Consider the following 13478-nt stretch of genomic DNA (forward strand, 5'->3'; position numbering starts at 1 on the left):
TCCATGAGAGCCAATTCAAAATTTTCCATCTTTTTTGCCATTTGCTGTTTTGAGTTTTCGAAATCACTTATCCTGTCTTCTATATTGTTTGTCCTTTCTTCTGTCTCTTCAAATCTGCTGTTGTGTGCCTCTAGTATGTTTTTTATTTGGTCAACAGAGTCTTTAATCTCTGTGATATCTGGTATTTTTGAATATATTCTTTCAGATTCCTTTTTATGCTCTTCTCCTCTGTTTTCTTGATCTCCTTTATGTCATTTGCCATCCCACTTATTTTATTAAGTAGAGTTATTTGAACATTTTTGATAAGTTTTCCAACATCTATGTCTCCTCTGGTGTTTTAATTTGGTTGTTAGGCTGGGCTATATCTGTCTGCATTGTGATATGCCTAGTGATATTGTGTTGTTTTCATCTCATTTAAATATCTTGATTGATTTACTTCAGGAGCTGATTTCGTTCAGTAGTCTAAAGCCTTGTGTTTGCAGGGTGGATGTGTATCAGTGTGCAGGGTACACAGCATGGCACAAAAGTGTGGTGGTGCGTTCAGCACAAGTATAGATACAGTTTGGTGATGTTACCCTGGTGCTTGTGAACATAGGCACCCAGCGGTGTGGTACCTGTGTGTCTGGTTGGACAAGTGCTGGCCTGTCTGTTGCAATGAGGACATTTCATAGAATTAAATCATGATCATGTCAGCTGCATCCACAGTTGATTCCATTTGTAATCAGCCAAGGGGAGTGTCTTCTGGAATGAGTGATGCTCAGTCTAATCACTGGAAGCCTTTTAAGGAGGATTCAGGCTCTCTTCTTGCTTTGGCTGGTGATCCTCTCCTGTGGAGTTCATCCAGACTCTCCATTGGAATCGTTGGCTTCACAGCCTGAACTGTGGATTTTGGACTCTGCATTCCCGCGGTCACATGAGACACTTTTATAAATTTTATATTTGCGAGTGTTCCCTGTTGATTCTGTTTCTCTAGAGAACCCTAGCTAATACAGATGGAATATTATTCAGCTGTGAAAAGAAATGAAGACCTTATACATGCCAACATGGATGAACCTGGAAGACATGTTTCACATGCTGAGTGAAATAAGACAGACACAAAAAGATAAACACTGATCTCACTAATATGAACTAATTATATTAAGTAAATTCATGGAGTTAGACTCTAAAATAAAATGGGGAGCTGATGCTTAATTTGTACAGAATTTCTGTTTAAATTAATTGTAAAGGTTTGGAAATGGATGGCGGTGATTGTAGCCCATTATTGTGAGTGTAATTAACAGTTGCTGAACAATGTTTGTGAAAATGGTTGAAAGGGGAAGTTTGGGGCCCTGTTATGTTACTAGAGTGAGGGAAGATAAAACAAGGGAGTGTATAACACAGTGAACTCTGTCATGGGCAATGGACTGGAGTTAATAGTAAAAATATAAGAATGTTCTTTTGGTAATTATAACAAATGCATGACACCAATACAAGCATTAATAATAGGGTGGTATATGGAGAAAAATAAACCTAATGTAAACTAAGGACTATAGTTAATAGTACTATTTTAATATTTTTTCATTAATTTTAACAAAGGTACCACACTAATGCAGTATTAGCAATAGAGGGGTTTATGGGAACATTGTATTGTTTAAATGACTTTTCTGTAAACCTATAACTTCTTTAAAAAATAATAATAATTTGAAGAGAAAAAATAGAGAACATCTTTCCTTTTTTTTTTAAGCATCTCTTGTGCTGCATTACTGAACAAGAACTTTCATTAGTTTTATGAAATGCAACATCTAGTTCCCCTCCTCCTTTTTTTCTGGGAAAAGAAACTGCAACAACTTGGAGTTGAGAATGTGGATACCACTTCATTCACACACACTTATTCTCAGACTGAAAGTAATCTAGCCAACATGCATATTGTACTGTATGGCAAAATAGACTGAAGGTGGGCTTGAGACCAAGGCTCCACCTTTTTATTAGCAAAGGCAAAGCTGCCTTTTGGCTGGTAACAAAGTACCAGCACTTACCCCAAAGTACTCTCCTCCTCTTCCAAACCAGTCATTCTACTCAGCACTGGCCAAAAGACAGAAAAGTTAATACTAGCCTCTTCTGGGAAGAGAAAATTTTCTTTTTGTTTTCAAAACAGGTAAATCCATTGTTTTTCCAAGATGGCCAAGGTTATGGTTTCCTACAAAGTCAGTGCTTACTTAGCTAATAACACTGCTGTTGGTGGCCGAGGCTGCTGCTGTGGCAGGATTTTCAAAGTGGTGTGTTATCAAGCCCCACCTACTCATCCACTCATTTCCAAACATTCAGCATCTGTGAACACTCCTCACTTCTGGTTTTTCAAAAGATTGGAGATTTCTAGTCAGGGGGTCTCAGGTTATCATTCCAATGGTAACAGATCAAGCTTGGTTCTACAGTTTCCTCAGTTCTTTTGTGGCCCCAGTAGCAAGGGTTTTTTTGCTTTATTAGTCTTTGATCTCCATCCTTCAGTAAACAGTTCATGGATCATGGGCCTGTTTCTAATGATTTAAATATATCCTTCCCAATGCTATATATAAATCCCCTATCAGTCCAGCAACACATGCTACTACTTCATCTGTATGATCCTTATCTCCAGCAATGTGGTCAATGAAAAACAATAAAATACCCTAATTGTACCTGCATCATATCCGGGTGTACATCTCCCTTCAGTCTCTGGATGAATCAAGTATAGATTTCTAAGCAGCCTTCCCTTAAAGTCTCATTTAGATTATCCACCCTTTCATAATCTGACTTGTCCACCTGGATTTGGGTGGCCTGCTGAAGAGCATTCAGTATTACTTCTAGGTATTTTTTAATACTCCACCAAAAGCAAAGGCATATCAGCAAAGACTGCCAAAATTTATGGCTTCACAGACCTGTGGACATTTCTATTTTCCAAGCTCTCCAATAGCAGCTACATCGCCTCATCACAAAACGGTAAGGTGTTGGATTGCAGGGCATGGCATAAATCTTCCACTAACCTCACAGCCACCAAATAAACTGAATCTCAGCATAATTTTTCAGTCCAATGCCCAGGAAGAGTTTAAAGGCTTCCATGTACTTTAAGAATTCACTACCCAACACTCACTGCCAGTCAGGGCATCCTCCTGCACTCCTCCAGACTCAGCAGGTTTTGGAACATCTTTAACAGGGAGGCCAGGAGCACAGCAAAGATCTGCAAAGCATCTTGATGCTGCATTTTCTAGAGAAGATTCTGAAGAGTTGTGCCAAGTAAAGACTGAAGGTCATTGAACTGGATCCTATCAGATGTGCTCTGCATATGTGACTCCATCTGAAGCACTTGTTGCAGTTGTTTCATGATAACCAGAGTCAGTTTTGAACCACTGGTTAACAATCTTTGGTACTATTTTTCACAATTTCCATCAGAGATTCATGTACAGCACTCCTCAGGCTATTCTGGTGTCCATCAGTTCTGTCTGTGTCTCCAGGAGCTTTTGAACATAAGTTAAAATGAAGCAGATAAATAACAGGTAACTGGTTCTTCCTGATCATTAGCTCTAGCCAGACTGGAGAAGGTCCAACATATATTTGAAGCCAGTCTGTTTAGTGTAGCCATCTTCCTCAATTATCTTAACTAGATCTTTGGGATAACTCACTGAAGTTTCTACATCAGCACTTTGCTGCTTCACCTTGTAGTTTTACGTTATGATGATGACTTCTTTCCTTAAACCTCATGAACCAATCTCTGCTAGTTTTAAACTTTTCTTCTGCAGCTTCCTCACCTCTCTCATTCTTCCTAGAATTGAAAAGAATTAGGGCCTTGCTCTGGGTTAGGCTTTGGGTTGTGGCTGGTTTGATCTTCCATCCAGACTACTAAAACTTTTTCTATATCAGCAGTAAGGCTGTTTTGCTTTCTTATCATTCATGTGTTCACTGGAGTAGTACTTTTAATTTCCTTCAAGAACTTTTCCTTTGCATTTGCAACTTGGCTAACTGACACAGGAGGCCTATCTTGGCTTTTGACGTGCTTTCCTCACTAAGCTTAATCATTTCTAGCTGTTTTTTTGCAGTGAGAAACCTGCAATTCTTCTTTTCACTTGAATATTTGGAGGCCATAGTAAGACTGTTGGTTGGCCTAATTTCAATATCTGAGGGAATAGAGAGGCTTGAGGAAAGGGAGAGGGATGGGGAACAGCCGGTAGGCAGAGCAATCAGAACACATACAACATTTATCAATTTAGTTCATCATCTTATATGAGCCTGGTGTCCAAACACAATTACAATAGTAACATCAAAGATCAAAGATCACAGACCACAGCATCAAATGTACTGATAATGAAAAAGTTTGAAATATTGTGAGAGTTACCAATATGTGACACAGACACAAAGTGAGCACATACTCTCAGGAGAAATGGTGCTGATAGATTTGCTCAACACAGGGTTGCCACAAACCTTCAGTTTGTAAAATGCAATATCTGTAAGTACAATAAAGTGAAGTGCAATAAAATGAGGTATGCCTGTTAGTAAAGCAAAATGGTGTTCATTATGATAATCACTAAACATAGAAAAACAGTCCTCTTTGAATAATTTGGCATTAATTGAAAGACTTAACAACATCAAGTGCTATTGCCTTGAACAAACCCCTTCTTTGTCAGTTAATACTTAACAGTAATATTTTATAGCAAAAGAACCATATCAGAAGATTTCTTGAATTTGAACCAATTACACTAGAGACAATGTTTCTATGTCAAGTCCTTTTTTTAAAAATCAACTTGTTGCATTGAAGTCATATAAACTAGTTTTCTTCTCTTCATGAAAGTAGTCAGTGTTTACAGTGACTTGAATTTATCCTAGAAATATAAGGGAAGAGTTAAGTTGTGGATTAAATCCTTGCTTAGTGTACCCTAGCTGTATTATTATTTGGGTAGAAACAGAAAATGCATAGTTAAATTTTTAATAGAGCTTGCTGAAGACTGGTAGGCAAAGAGCATGTTCTAAAATATGAAAACGTATTAGCAGAAGCCAGGGCTTGTTTTTTGTTTGTTTGTTTGTTTCTAAATGCTTTTGTAATTCATTATTTCTTTGAGATTATGAAAAGAGTTTGTTTAAAATATGTTGGAATCAACAAATCAAAAAAGAAAAATCACATGATCATCTTGATTGCCACTGAAAAGGCATTAAAAAATTTCAGCATCCTTTCTTGATAAAAATACTTCAAAAGGTAGGAATTAAAAAAAAGTAAGAAAAGAATCAAAGGAAACTTCCTCAATATTATAAAGACATATATGAAAACCCACAGACAATATTATACTCAATGGTGAGAGACTGAAAGCCTTCCTCTAAGATCAGGAATGAGACAAGGGTGCCTGCTGTCACCACTGTTATTCAACATTGTGCTAGAAGTTCCAGTTAGAGCAATTAGGCAAGAAAAAGAAATAAAAGGCAGCCAAATTGGAAAGAAAGAAATAAAACTCTCATTCTTTGCAGATGATATGATCTTATATTTCGAAAATCCTGAGAAATTGATGTCAAAGCTGCTTGAGTTAATAAGTAAATTCGACAAGAGGCTGAATACAAGATTAGTGTGCAAAAATCAGTGGTGTTTCCATACACTAGTAATGACCTAACTGAGGAGGCAATTAAGAAGAAAAGTCCATTCACAATAGCATCTAAAAGAATCAAGTATCTAGGAATAAACTTAACCAATGATGTAAAGGATCTATACACAGAAAACCACAAAACATTGCTAAAAGAAAAAGAAGAGCTAAATAGATGGAAAGACATTCCATGTTCATGGGTAGGAAGGCTAAATGTCATTAAGATGTCATTTGTACCCAAATTGATCTACAGATTCAACACAATACCAATCAAAATTCCAATAACCACTTTGCAAACTTGGAAAAGTTATCAAATTTATTTGGAGGGGAAACAGGCCTTGAATAGCCAAAAACATCCTAAAAAAGAAAAACAAAGTGGGAGGGCTTACATTTCCTGATTTAAACCTTATTATAAAGCCACAGTGGTCAAAACAGCTTGGTATTGGCACAAAGATAGACATATTGATCAATGGAATTGAATTGAGAGTTCAGAATAGACCTTCAGATCTATGGTCAATTATTTTTCATAAGGCTATTCTGTTCCAGTTCAGTGTGGACTTGAAAGTCTCTTCAATAAGTAGGGCACAGAGGACTGGATTTCCATATCCAAATGAATGAAATAGGACCCCTACCTCTCACTCTATATACAGATTAACTCCATTTGTAGAAAATACTTATAAGAAAACAGGGGCCTAGATTGTAAGCTCTTATAGCAATCACGTTTAGTCTGGAGCGGTAGTGGTTATATCTGGATTATGAGAGGCTGTTTTATATATGTAAAACCTGGTATGTAGAGGTAAGAATGAAGCTCATCAGATCAGGATTAAGGTAATCAGAATACAGAGATAAGGAAGACATTGTCTATATTTTAGAACCTCATCTACTCTTTGAGACCAAAGGAAGGAAGGTTTATTTTGTCCAGAACCTAAATTTTCTGTAGCACATAATCTAACTCAGCCTCTCTGAATAGATCATTTAATCAAATCCAAACACAAGGAGCCCAGAATAAGAATGAGGGCTTTTAATGCTGTATAGCTTAATGTAATGCCTGGATATATCCCAGAATATATTAAGCAGATAGTCAAAAGGTATTGGCAAAGTCCCTTAAGGGATGGGAGAAAAAATATGAAACCACTGGGGAAACCCATGATACTGTGTCAAACATTAGGGACATCCAAATCAATAGGCCAAGCCCTTGATTTTGAGGCTTGCTCTTGTGAAGCTTATGTATGTAGTGGACAAGCTCAGCCCATCTAAGCCCACCTATGGGTAAGCCTAAGAGCTACTTCCAGAGGACCTCTTTTGTTGCTTAGAGGTGGCCTCACTCTCTCTAAGCCAAATTCTGCAAGTGAAATCATCCCCTCCCCTCTGTGGGGCATCACATCCAGGGGTGAAAGTCTCCCTGGTGGCATGGGAGATGACTCCCAGGGATGAGCCAGGCCCTGGCAGCATGGGATAAACAATACCATGCTGACCAAAATGGGGAAAAGAAGTGTAAGAAATAAGGTATAAGTAGCTGAGAGAGTTCAAATAGAGTTGAGAGGCTATCCTGGAGGTCACTCTTACACAAGCTTCAATTAGACATTGCTAGCTATCATAACTTGCCAGACCCCAGCCAAAACCATTCCTGTCAACCCTAAAGAACACCTAGGCCATTATATAAGATTCTGCAAAGGTTCCATGCACTAGGCTAACTTTCCAGAAACCTATAACCTCCAGATGTGTCCCTGGAGCAGATAAGTCCTGAAATACAGAGGAGCTAGCCTCTACGGAACATCAACTAGTTCCTACAGAACTATCCCATGTTATCAACAGCCCCTTCCAACATGAAAAAGTTGGACTAGACATAGCTCAAACACCCCAAAACAGTGGGAGGAAGATCAAAGGTGGTGGTGGAGTTATACAGAGAAGGTAGGGTCTAACAAAATGAGTATGATTGCTGAGTCATTATATTGATATTTCTTTTAGTCCCCAGTATCTTAGAACAGCTAAAAGTAAAAACCTAAGATTGTGGAATTGTAACCCATAACAATATCTGAAATCGGTTCTACAACTAATTGTTGTGATATGCTTTGAAATGTATTGCTTTTTTGTATATATATAATTTTTTATAAAAAAAAGAAAAAAGTCAATTGTGATAATAAGTGCACAGTTACATGATGATATTGTGAGCCACTGATTGTATACTTTGGATGACTACATGATATATGAATATATAATATATATCAATAAAAATTAAAAATAAAGTGGAAAAAAGAGTTATTGAAAGATGAAGCTATTTCAAGTCACGAATTTGAAAATCTGGTGAACTTGTTTCAAATAATGAACTATATAAGGCTTTTTCACATTTCAGAGTTTGGGGATTTTTTTTTTCTTTTTATATGGGCAGGCACCAGGAATCGAACCTGGGTCTCCGGCCTCACAGGCAAGAACTCTGCCTGTTGAGCCATTGTGGCCCACCCTAGGGAATTTTTTTTTAATGGTTAAAATAAAGTGATAATACCATAAAAAGAATTTAACTCAATGTGGATCAAAGACCTAATTATAAGAGCTAGTACCATAAAATTCCTAGAAGAAAATACAGAGAAAAATCTTCAAGACCTAGTGATAGGAGGTAGCTTCTTGAACCTTATATCCAAAGCACGAGCAACAAAAGAAAAAACAGATAAAAAACTCAAGACTGAATATTTCTTTGTGTAAAGGATATTCATTTTCATTAGCTATTAGGGAAATGCAAATAAAAACCACAATGAGATATTATTTCACGCCTATAAGAATGGCCCCAATTAAGTAAACAGGAAACTACAGGTGTTGGAGAGTTTATGGTGAAATAGGAGCACTTATTCACTGCTGTTGGGAATATAAAATAGTACAGCCACTGTGAAAGACAGTTTGGTGGTTCCTCCAAAAACTAAATATTGAGTTGCCCTACAACCAGCAATTCTGCTACATTTATATACAAATATAAATAAGTTCTTGCATAACTACTTCATGGTACAACACTTGTACAAAGAGATAATAGTAGAGCGATATATGGGGGGAAATTATTTATTGCAAGCTATAGATTATAGTTAACAGTAATTCCTTAATATTCCTCCATATACAGTAACAGATGTACCACACCAATGCTAGAAATCAGTAACAGGCAGAGATAGAGGATATGAGATGTTTTGGTTTTCTTTTGGTGTGTCTGTCTGTTACTTGTCTCTTTGGAGCAATGAAAATGGTGTAAATTGAGTGTGATGACTGAACAACTAAGTGATTATACTGTGAGACATTGATTGTATTCTTTGTATGGAATATATGGTATGTGAAGATATCGCAATAAAATTTTGCAAAAGTATATATAATGTAAGCAAATAAATGTATACAAAACCCAGAGACTAATCCAAAGCTTGAATTCTATTTTTCAACAAAAAATTACACAAGTTTATAAAATGAGGGGGAAAGAAAAAGATGAGGTGAGGTGACTTACCTATCATCATATTGCTAGTTAATAGCAGAAGCAGAACTAACAGTCAGATATATATGTTCCTGCTCTGTATACAGGACTCTTTCATATTACATCAGGCTGCATTTTGCTTGATTGTTCACTTCAGAAACTAATCTCTAAAAAGTTTCTTCCTCTGAAGCAACTCAAAGCCCAGGCCACTGACAGCTGGCATTTTCATTCCTCAGGCTGCATCAGCAGAGAAGCAGAGGTAGACTGACTAATCTCACACCATGCCTTTAATTTCTCCTGCTGGATTTCTCTCTCTCTCTCTCTCTCTCTCTCTCTCTTTTTTTTTTTTTTTTTTTTTGGCATGGGCAGGCTCTGGGAATTGAACCTGGGTCTCCAGCATGGCAGGCAAGAATTCTGCCACTGAGCCACTACTCCATCACCTGATGCCTTTCATTTTTAATTCCTCTGTTTATGCCCCTGATTACATATCCTCTGCTCTTCCATCCCCATTGAGCAAAACGCTGTTTATTCTTCTAGGACTTACTGTAAGGAGCAGGAAGATAGAGTCAGCATCATCCTACCTCCCCATTGTCCTTTCTGGACCTTTATTGCTACCTTCAGTAAAACCCTCCTTTTTTTGAGACTCATACCTTACCCAGCATCATACCTTTTTCCTATACCACTTGTTAACATCTCTTAAAATATGTACCAGTTTTCTGTAGCTGCTGCTGTAACTAATTAATATAAACTTAGTAACCTAAAATTATATAGACTTATTATCTTACAGTTCTGTAGGTCAGAAGTCGGGCGTAGTTCTTAGTAGGCTAAAATCAAGGTGTGAGCAGGACTGCATTCTGTTCTGGAGGCTCTAGGGGAGAATCTGTTTCCTTGTCTTTCTAGCTTCTAGAGGCAGCGTGAATTCATTCTTTGTCTCACAGATCCCATTTTTCCATCTTCAAAGCCAGCAGCATTGCATCTCTCTGACCATTCTTTTGTAGTCACATTTCCCATTCTGTCCTCTTTTGCCTCCCTCTTCTACATTTAAGGACCCTGTAATTACATTGGACCCACCTGGATAAACCAAGATACTCTCCCCATCTCATGGTCTTTAACTCAATTGCAGTTGCGGAGTCCGTTTTGCCAGGTAAGGCATATTCACAGGTTCCAGGGATTAGGAGGTGACCATCTTGGAGGAAGAGGAGACTTGATTGTGCCTAGCAAAATATTCATCACTATTGTAGATTGCTCGCCTTCCGTGCGGGAAGACCTGAGTTCAATTCTTGGACCATGCACACACACTCCCCCCCCCCCAATTCATCCACTATTAATATTCTCTGATATCTTAGAAATCAGCTACTTTCACCTATTTTTCATTCCACTTCAGCTACCAACTTCCATAACCATACCTAGGATCTATCTTAGCCTAAAATAACTCTTCCTCTGAAATCTGAACTTTTAATAATCATGCTCTCTGACTATAACCCTCTCCCCTTCTGGGGTTTTTTCTTTTCATTGCTCACTCCCACTGCATCTATTATACACTTAGTTAGATTCACACATTGTAGTGGGAAAGAAAGGACTTTATAGAGGAAAAAATGGATATGCAGAATTTTGAAACGTGCCCTTGGATTTGATTCAGGCTCTCCTTTTTGTGTGGCCTTGCAGAAGTCAGTTAATTTCTCTGATCCTCAAAATCTTCATATGAAAAATAAGGCTAATTATTATGGGATTGTTGTAAGAATACAAGAACCTAGCTCATAAAGGGCAGTCAATAATTAAGTAGGTCTTCTTTTTTAAATCTTATCAAGAGCTCTATTTTATCCCTTTTGTAAGGATGTGTTATCCTATTAAAACCCATAGTCTCCTGAGAAAATAGTAGATAAATTTTTTCTAGTCCCCAGTTTCTATTCTAAGAGCAGTTTCTTTATCCCCAGAGTCTCCAAGCAGCATGATTTTCTTAGTATCCAGCCTGATCAGAGCTAAGTTGTCTCTTTTTTTTCTGTGCCCTCTATCTCTATCTCCTCTCTAGAATAACCTTTACCCAGGCTCAGGCCTGTGATTTATCCTACAGTTAGACTATACACTGATCATTATTTTCTGGATGTTAGATATTTTTTAAAAATTAGTCTAGCTGGGTATTAAATGTTTAAAACTTATTTTAAAAAATATTTACATGCGGGAAACCCAAGTTCAATTCCCAACCCATGCAACAACAACAAAAACACTTTTGAACAAAGTTCCCTATGATGTACATATCGCATATCTGCCTCTTGTTTATATGTATGTATAGATATAGAAATACATATATGTAGGAAGATAAAATAAAAAATACTTATCAGTGTAGAGGTGAGGCAAGATGGCAGCATAGGGAGGTGTGGAATTTAGTCTACCAGAGCTGCTTCTAAATAGCTAGAAACTGTCTGGAACAACTGTTTGGGGGAACATCCATGACTGGACACACATTGTACACAAATCTGAAATGTATGGAAGGGTCAAGGTCATAAGCCAGAGTAAAGCCCCCGAACTGCAGAAGCTGGTCCTCCTTCCCCACTGGCACAGGAAGCTGTGTTGGAGACACATCCTCATGGGAAAAAGAAGCATGTCAACTAGGAGCAAGGGGAGGTAACTCAGCCAAACTCCGAAGGTTTTAATTCACAAATCTGGACTGCTAAGCCCCGCAGCAGCCGAGCCGCCCGACCTCCTTCTCCCCTCTCTTTCTCCGCCGGCCCGCCGCGCGGCGCCCAAGCCCCGCAGCAGCCGAGCCGCCCGACCTCCTTCTCCCCTCTCTTTCTCCGCCGGCCCGCCGCGCGGTGCCCAAGCCCCGCAGCAGCCGAGCCGCCCGACCTCCTTCTCCCCTCTCTTTCTCCGCCGGCCCGCCGCGCGGCGCCCAAGCCCCGCAGCAGCCGAGCCGCCCGACCTCCTTCTCCCCTCTCTTTCTCCGCCGGCCCGCCGCGCGGCGCCCAAGCCCCGCAGCAGCCGAGCCGCCCGACCTCCTTCTCCCCTCTCTTCCCCCTCCTGCTCCGGCTGCTCTCCAACCACCACGGTGCCCTCTTCCCCCGCCTTCACCGTGCTCCTCTGCCACCAGCCTCGACAGCCTTGCTGCCCTCACCTTTCCTCCTCCAGAACAGCTACTGGGGGAGTGGAGATAATACAGAGTAGCTCCCGGAGCCACGACGGAGATCAAAGGGACAACGTACCCCATCCTGGAACGGCTGACTATCTGGGAGAACCAGCTCCGGTGAGATCACCAAGGGGCACGGGCTTTCCTGGGTGGGACGGCAAGCGAACGGAGTCCCTCCCTTCCACCTTCCTGGGCCAGCTGGTAGAATTGGACAGGCGGTCCTCTTAGGCCGTGGCGGCTGGTGCCCCCACCACACGAGGCCCCCCGGAACAACTGAGATAGTTGGGTCGGAAATCCCCAGACTGCGGAGAACAGTGACCGGGGGATCCCTTCCAAACACGTGACTCCCCCGTTGGCTGGGAACAGTGTACTCTCCCGGGCTGCGACAGCTGGCGCCCTCCCGCCACGCTTGGTGCCCCGGGCCGACTGGCTAATTTGGCCGGACGCTCTCCTGTGCTGCGACGGCCGGCGACCCTCCCCGCGTTTGGAACCCCGGGCCGGCTGGCATTCTTCCAAGACGCTTCGGTTGCCGAACCTCCCCTACGGCGAGAGTTTTCCAGAGTTGAGGGACCCACAGCAACTTTCGCTGGTGGAACCCACAGACAGGCGTGTGCCACGAGCGCCACCTACTGGGAAGGATAGGAAGAACAGAACCCAGAGATTGCGCAGAAAAATCTTTCAAGCTGTGGGGTCGAACACCCGGGGAAATCTGACTAAATGCCCAGACGCCAGCAGAAGATAACGGATCACGCTCAGAAAATTGAACATATGGCCCAGTCAAACGAAGAAACCAATAGTTCAAATGAGATACAGGAGCTGAAACAACTAATGCTGAATATACGAACAGAAATGGAAAACCTCTTCAAAAATGAAATCGATAAATTGAGAGAGGACATGAAGAAGACATGGGCTGAGCATAAAGAAGAAATAGAAAAACTGAAAAAACAAATCACAGAACTTATGGAAGTGAAAGATAAAGTAGAAAAGATGGAAAAAACAATGGATACCTACAATGACAGATTTAAAGAAACAGAAGATAGAATTAGTGATTTGGAGGATGAAACATCTGAATTCCAAAAAGAAACAGAAACTATCCGGAAAAGAATGGAAAAATTTGAACAAGGTATCAGGGAACTCAAGGACAATGTGAACCGTACAAATATACGTGTAGTGGGTATCCCAGAAGGAGAAGAGAAGGGAAAAGGAGGAGAAAAACTAATGGAAGAAATTATCACTGAAAATTTCCCAAATCTTATGAAAGACCTAAAATTACAGATCCAAGAAGTGCAGCGCACCCCAAAGAGATTAGACACAAATAGGCGTTCCCCAAGACACTTACTAG

At 40.1% G+C, this 13478-nt stretch overlaps 1 protein-coding gene and 1 pseudogene across 2 annotated transcripts in view; one reads left to right on the forward strand and one right to left on the reverse strand.

Moving 5' to 3' along the window:
- ZSWIM5 (zinc finger SWIM-type containing 5) overlaps nucleotides 1–13478 on the forward strand; it is a 339569-nt gene that overhangs the window by 99030 nt on the left and 227061 nt on the right. The window lies entirely within an intron of this gene.
- On the reverse strand, nucleotides 2394–3592 carry LOC143654593 (importin subunit beta-1 pseudogene; annotated as a pseudogene).

This window comes from Tamandua tetradactyla, chromosome 2, assembly GCF_023851605.1.
Source record: "Tamandua tetradactyla isolate mTamTet1 chromosome 2, mTamTet1.pri, whole genome shotgun sequence".
Taxonomy (NCBI): Eukaryota; Metazoa; Chordata; class Mammalia; order Pilosa; family Myrmecophagidae; genus Tamandua; species Tamandua tetradactyla.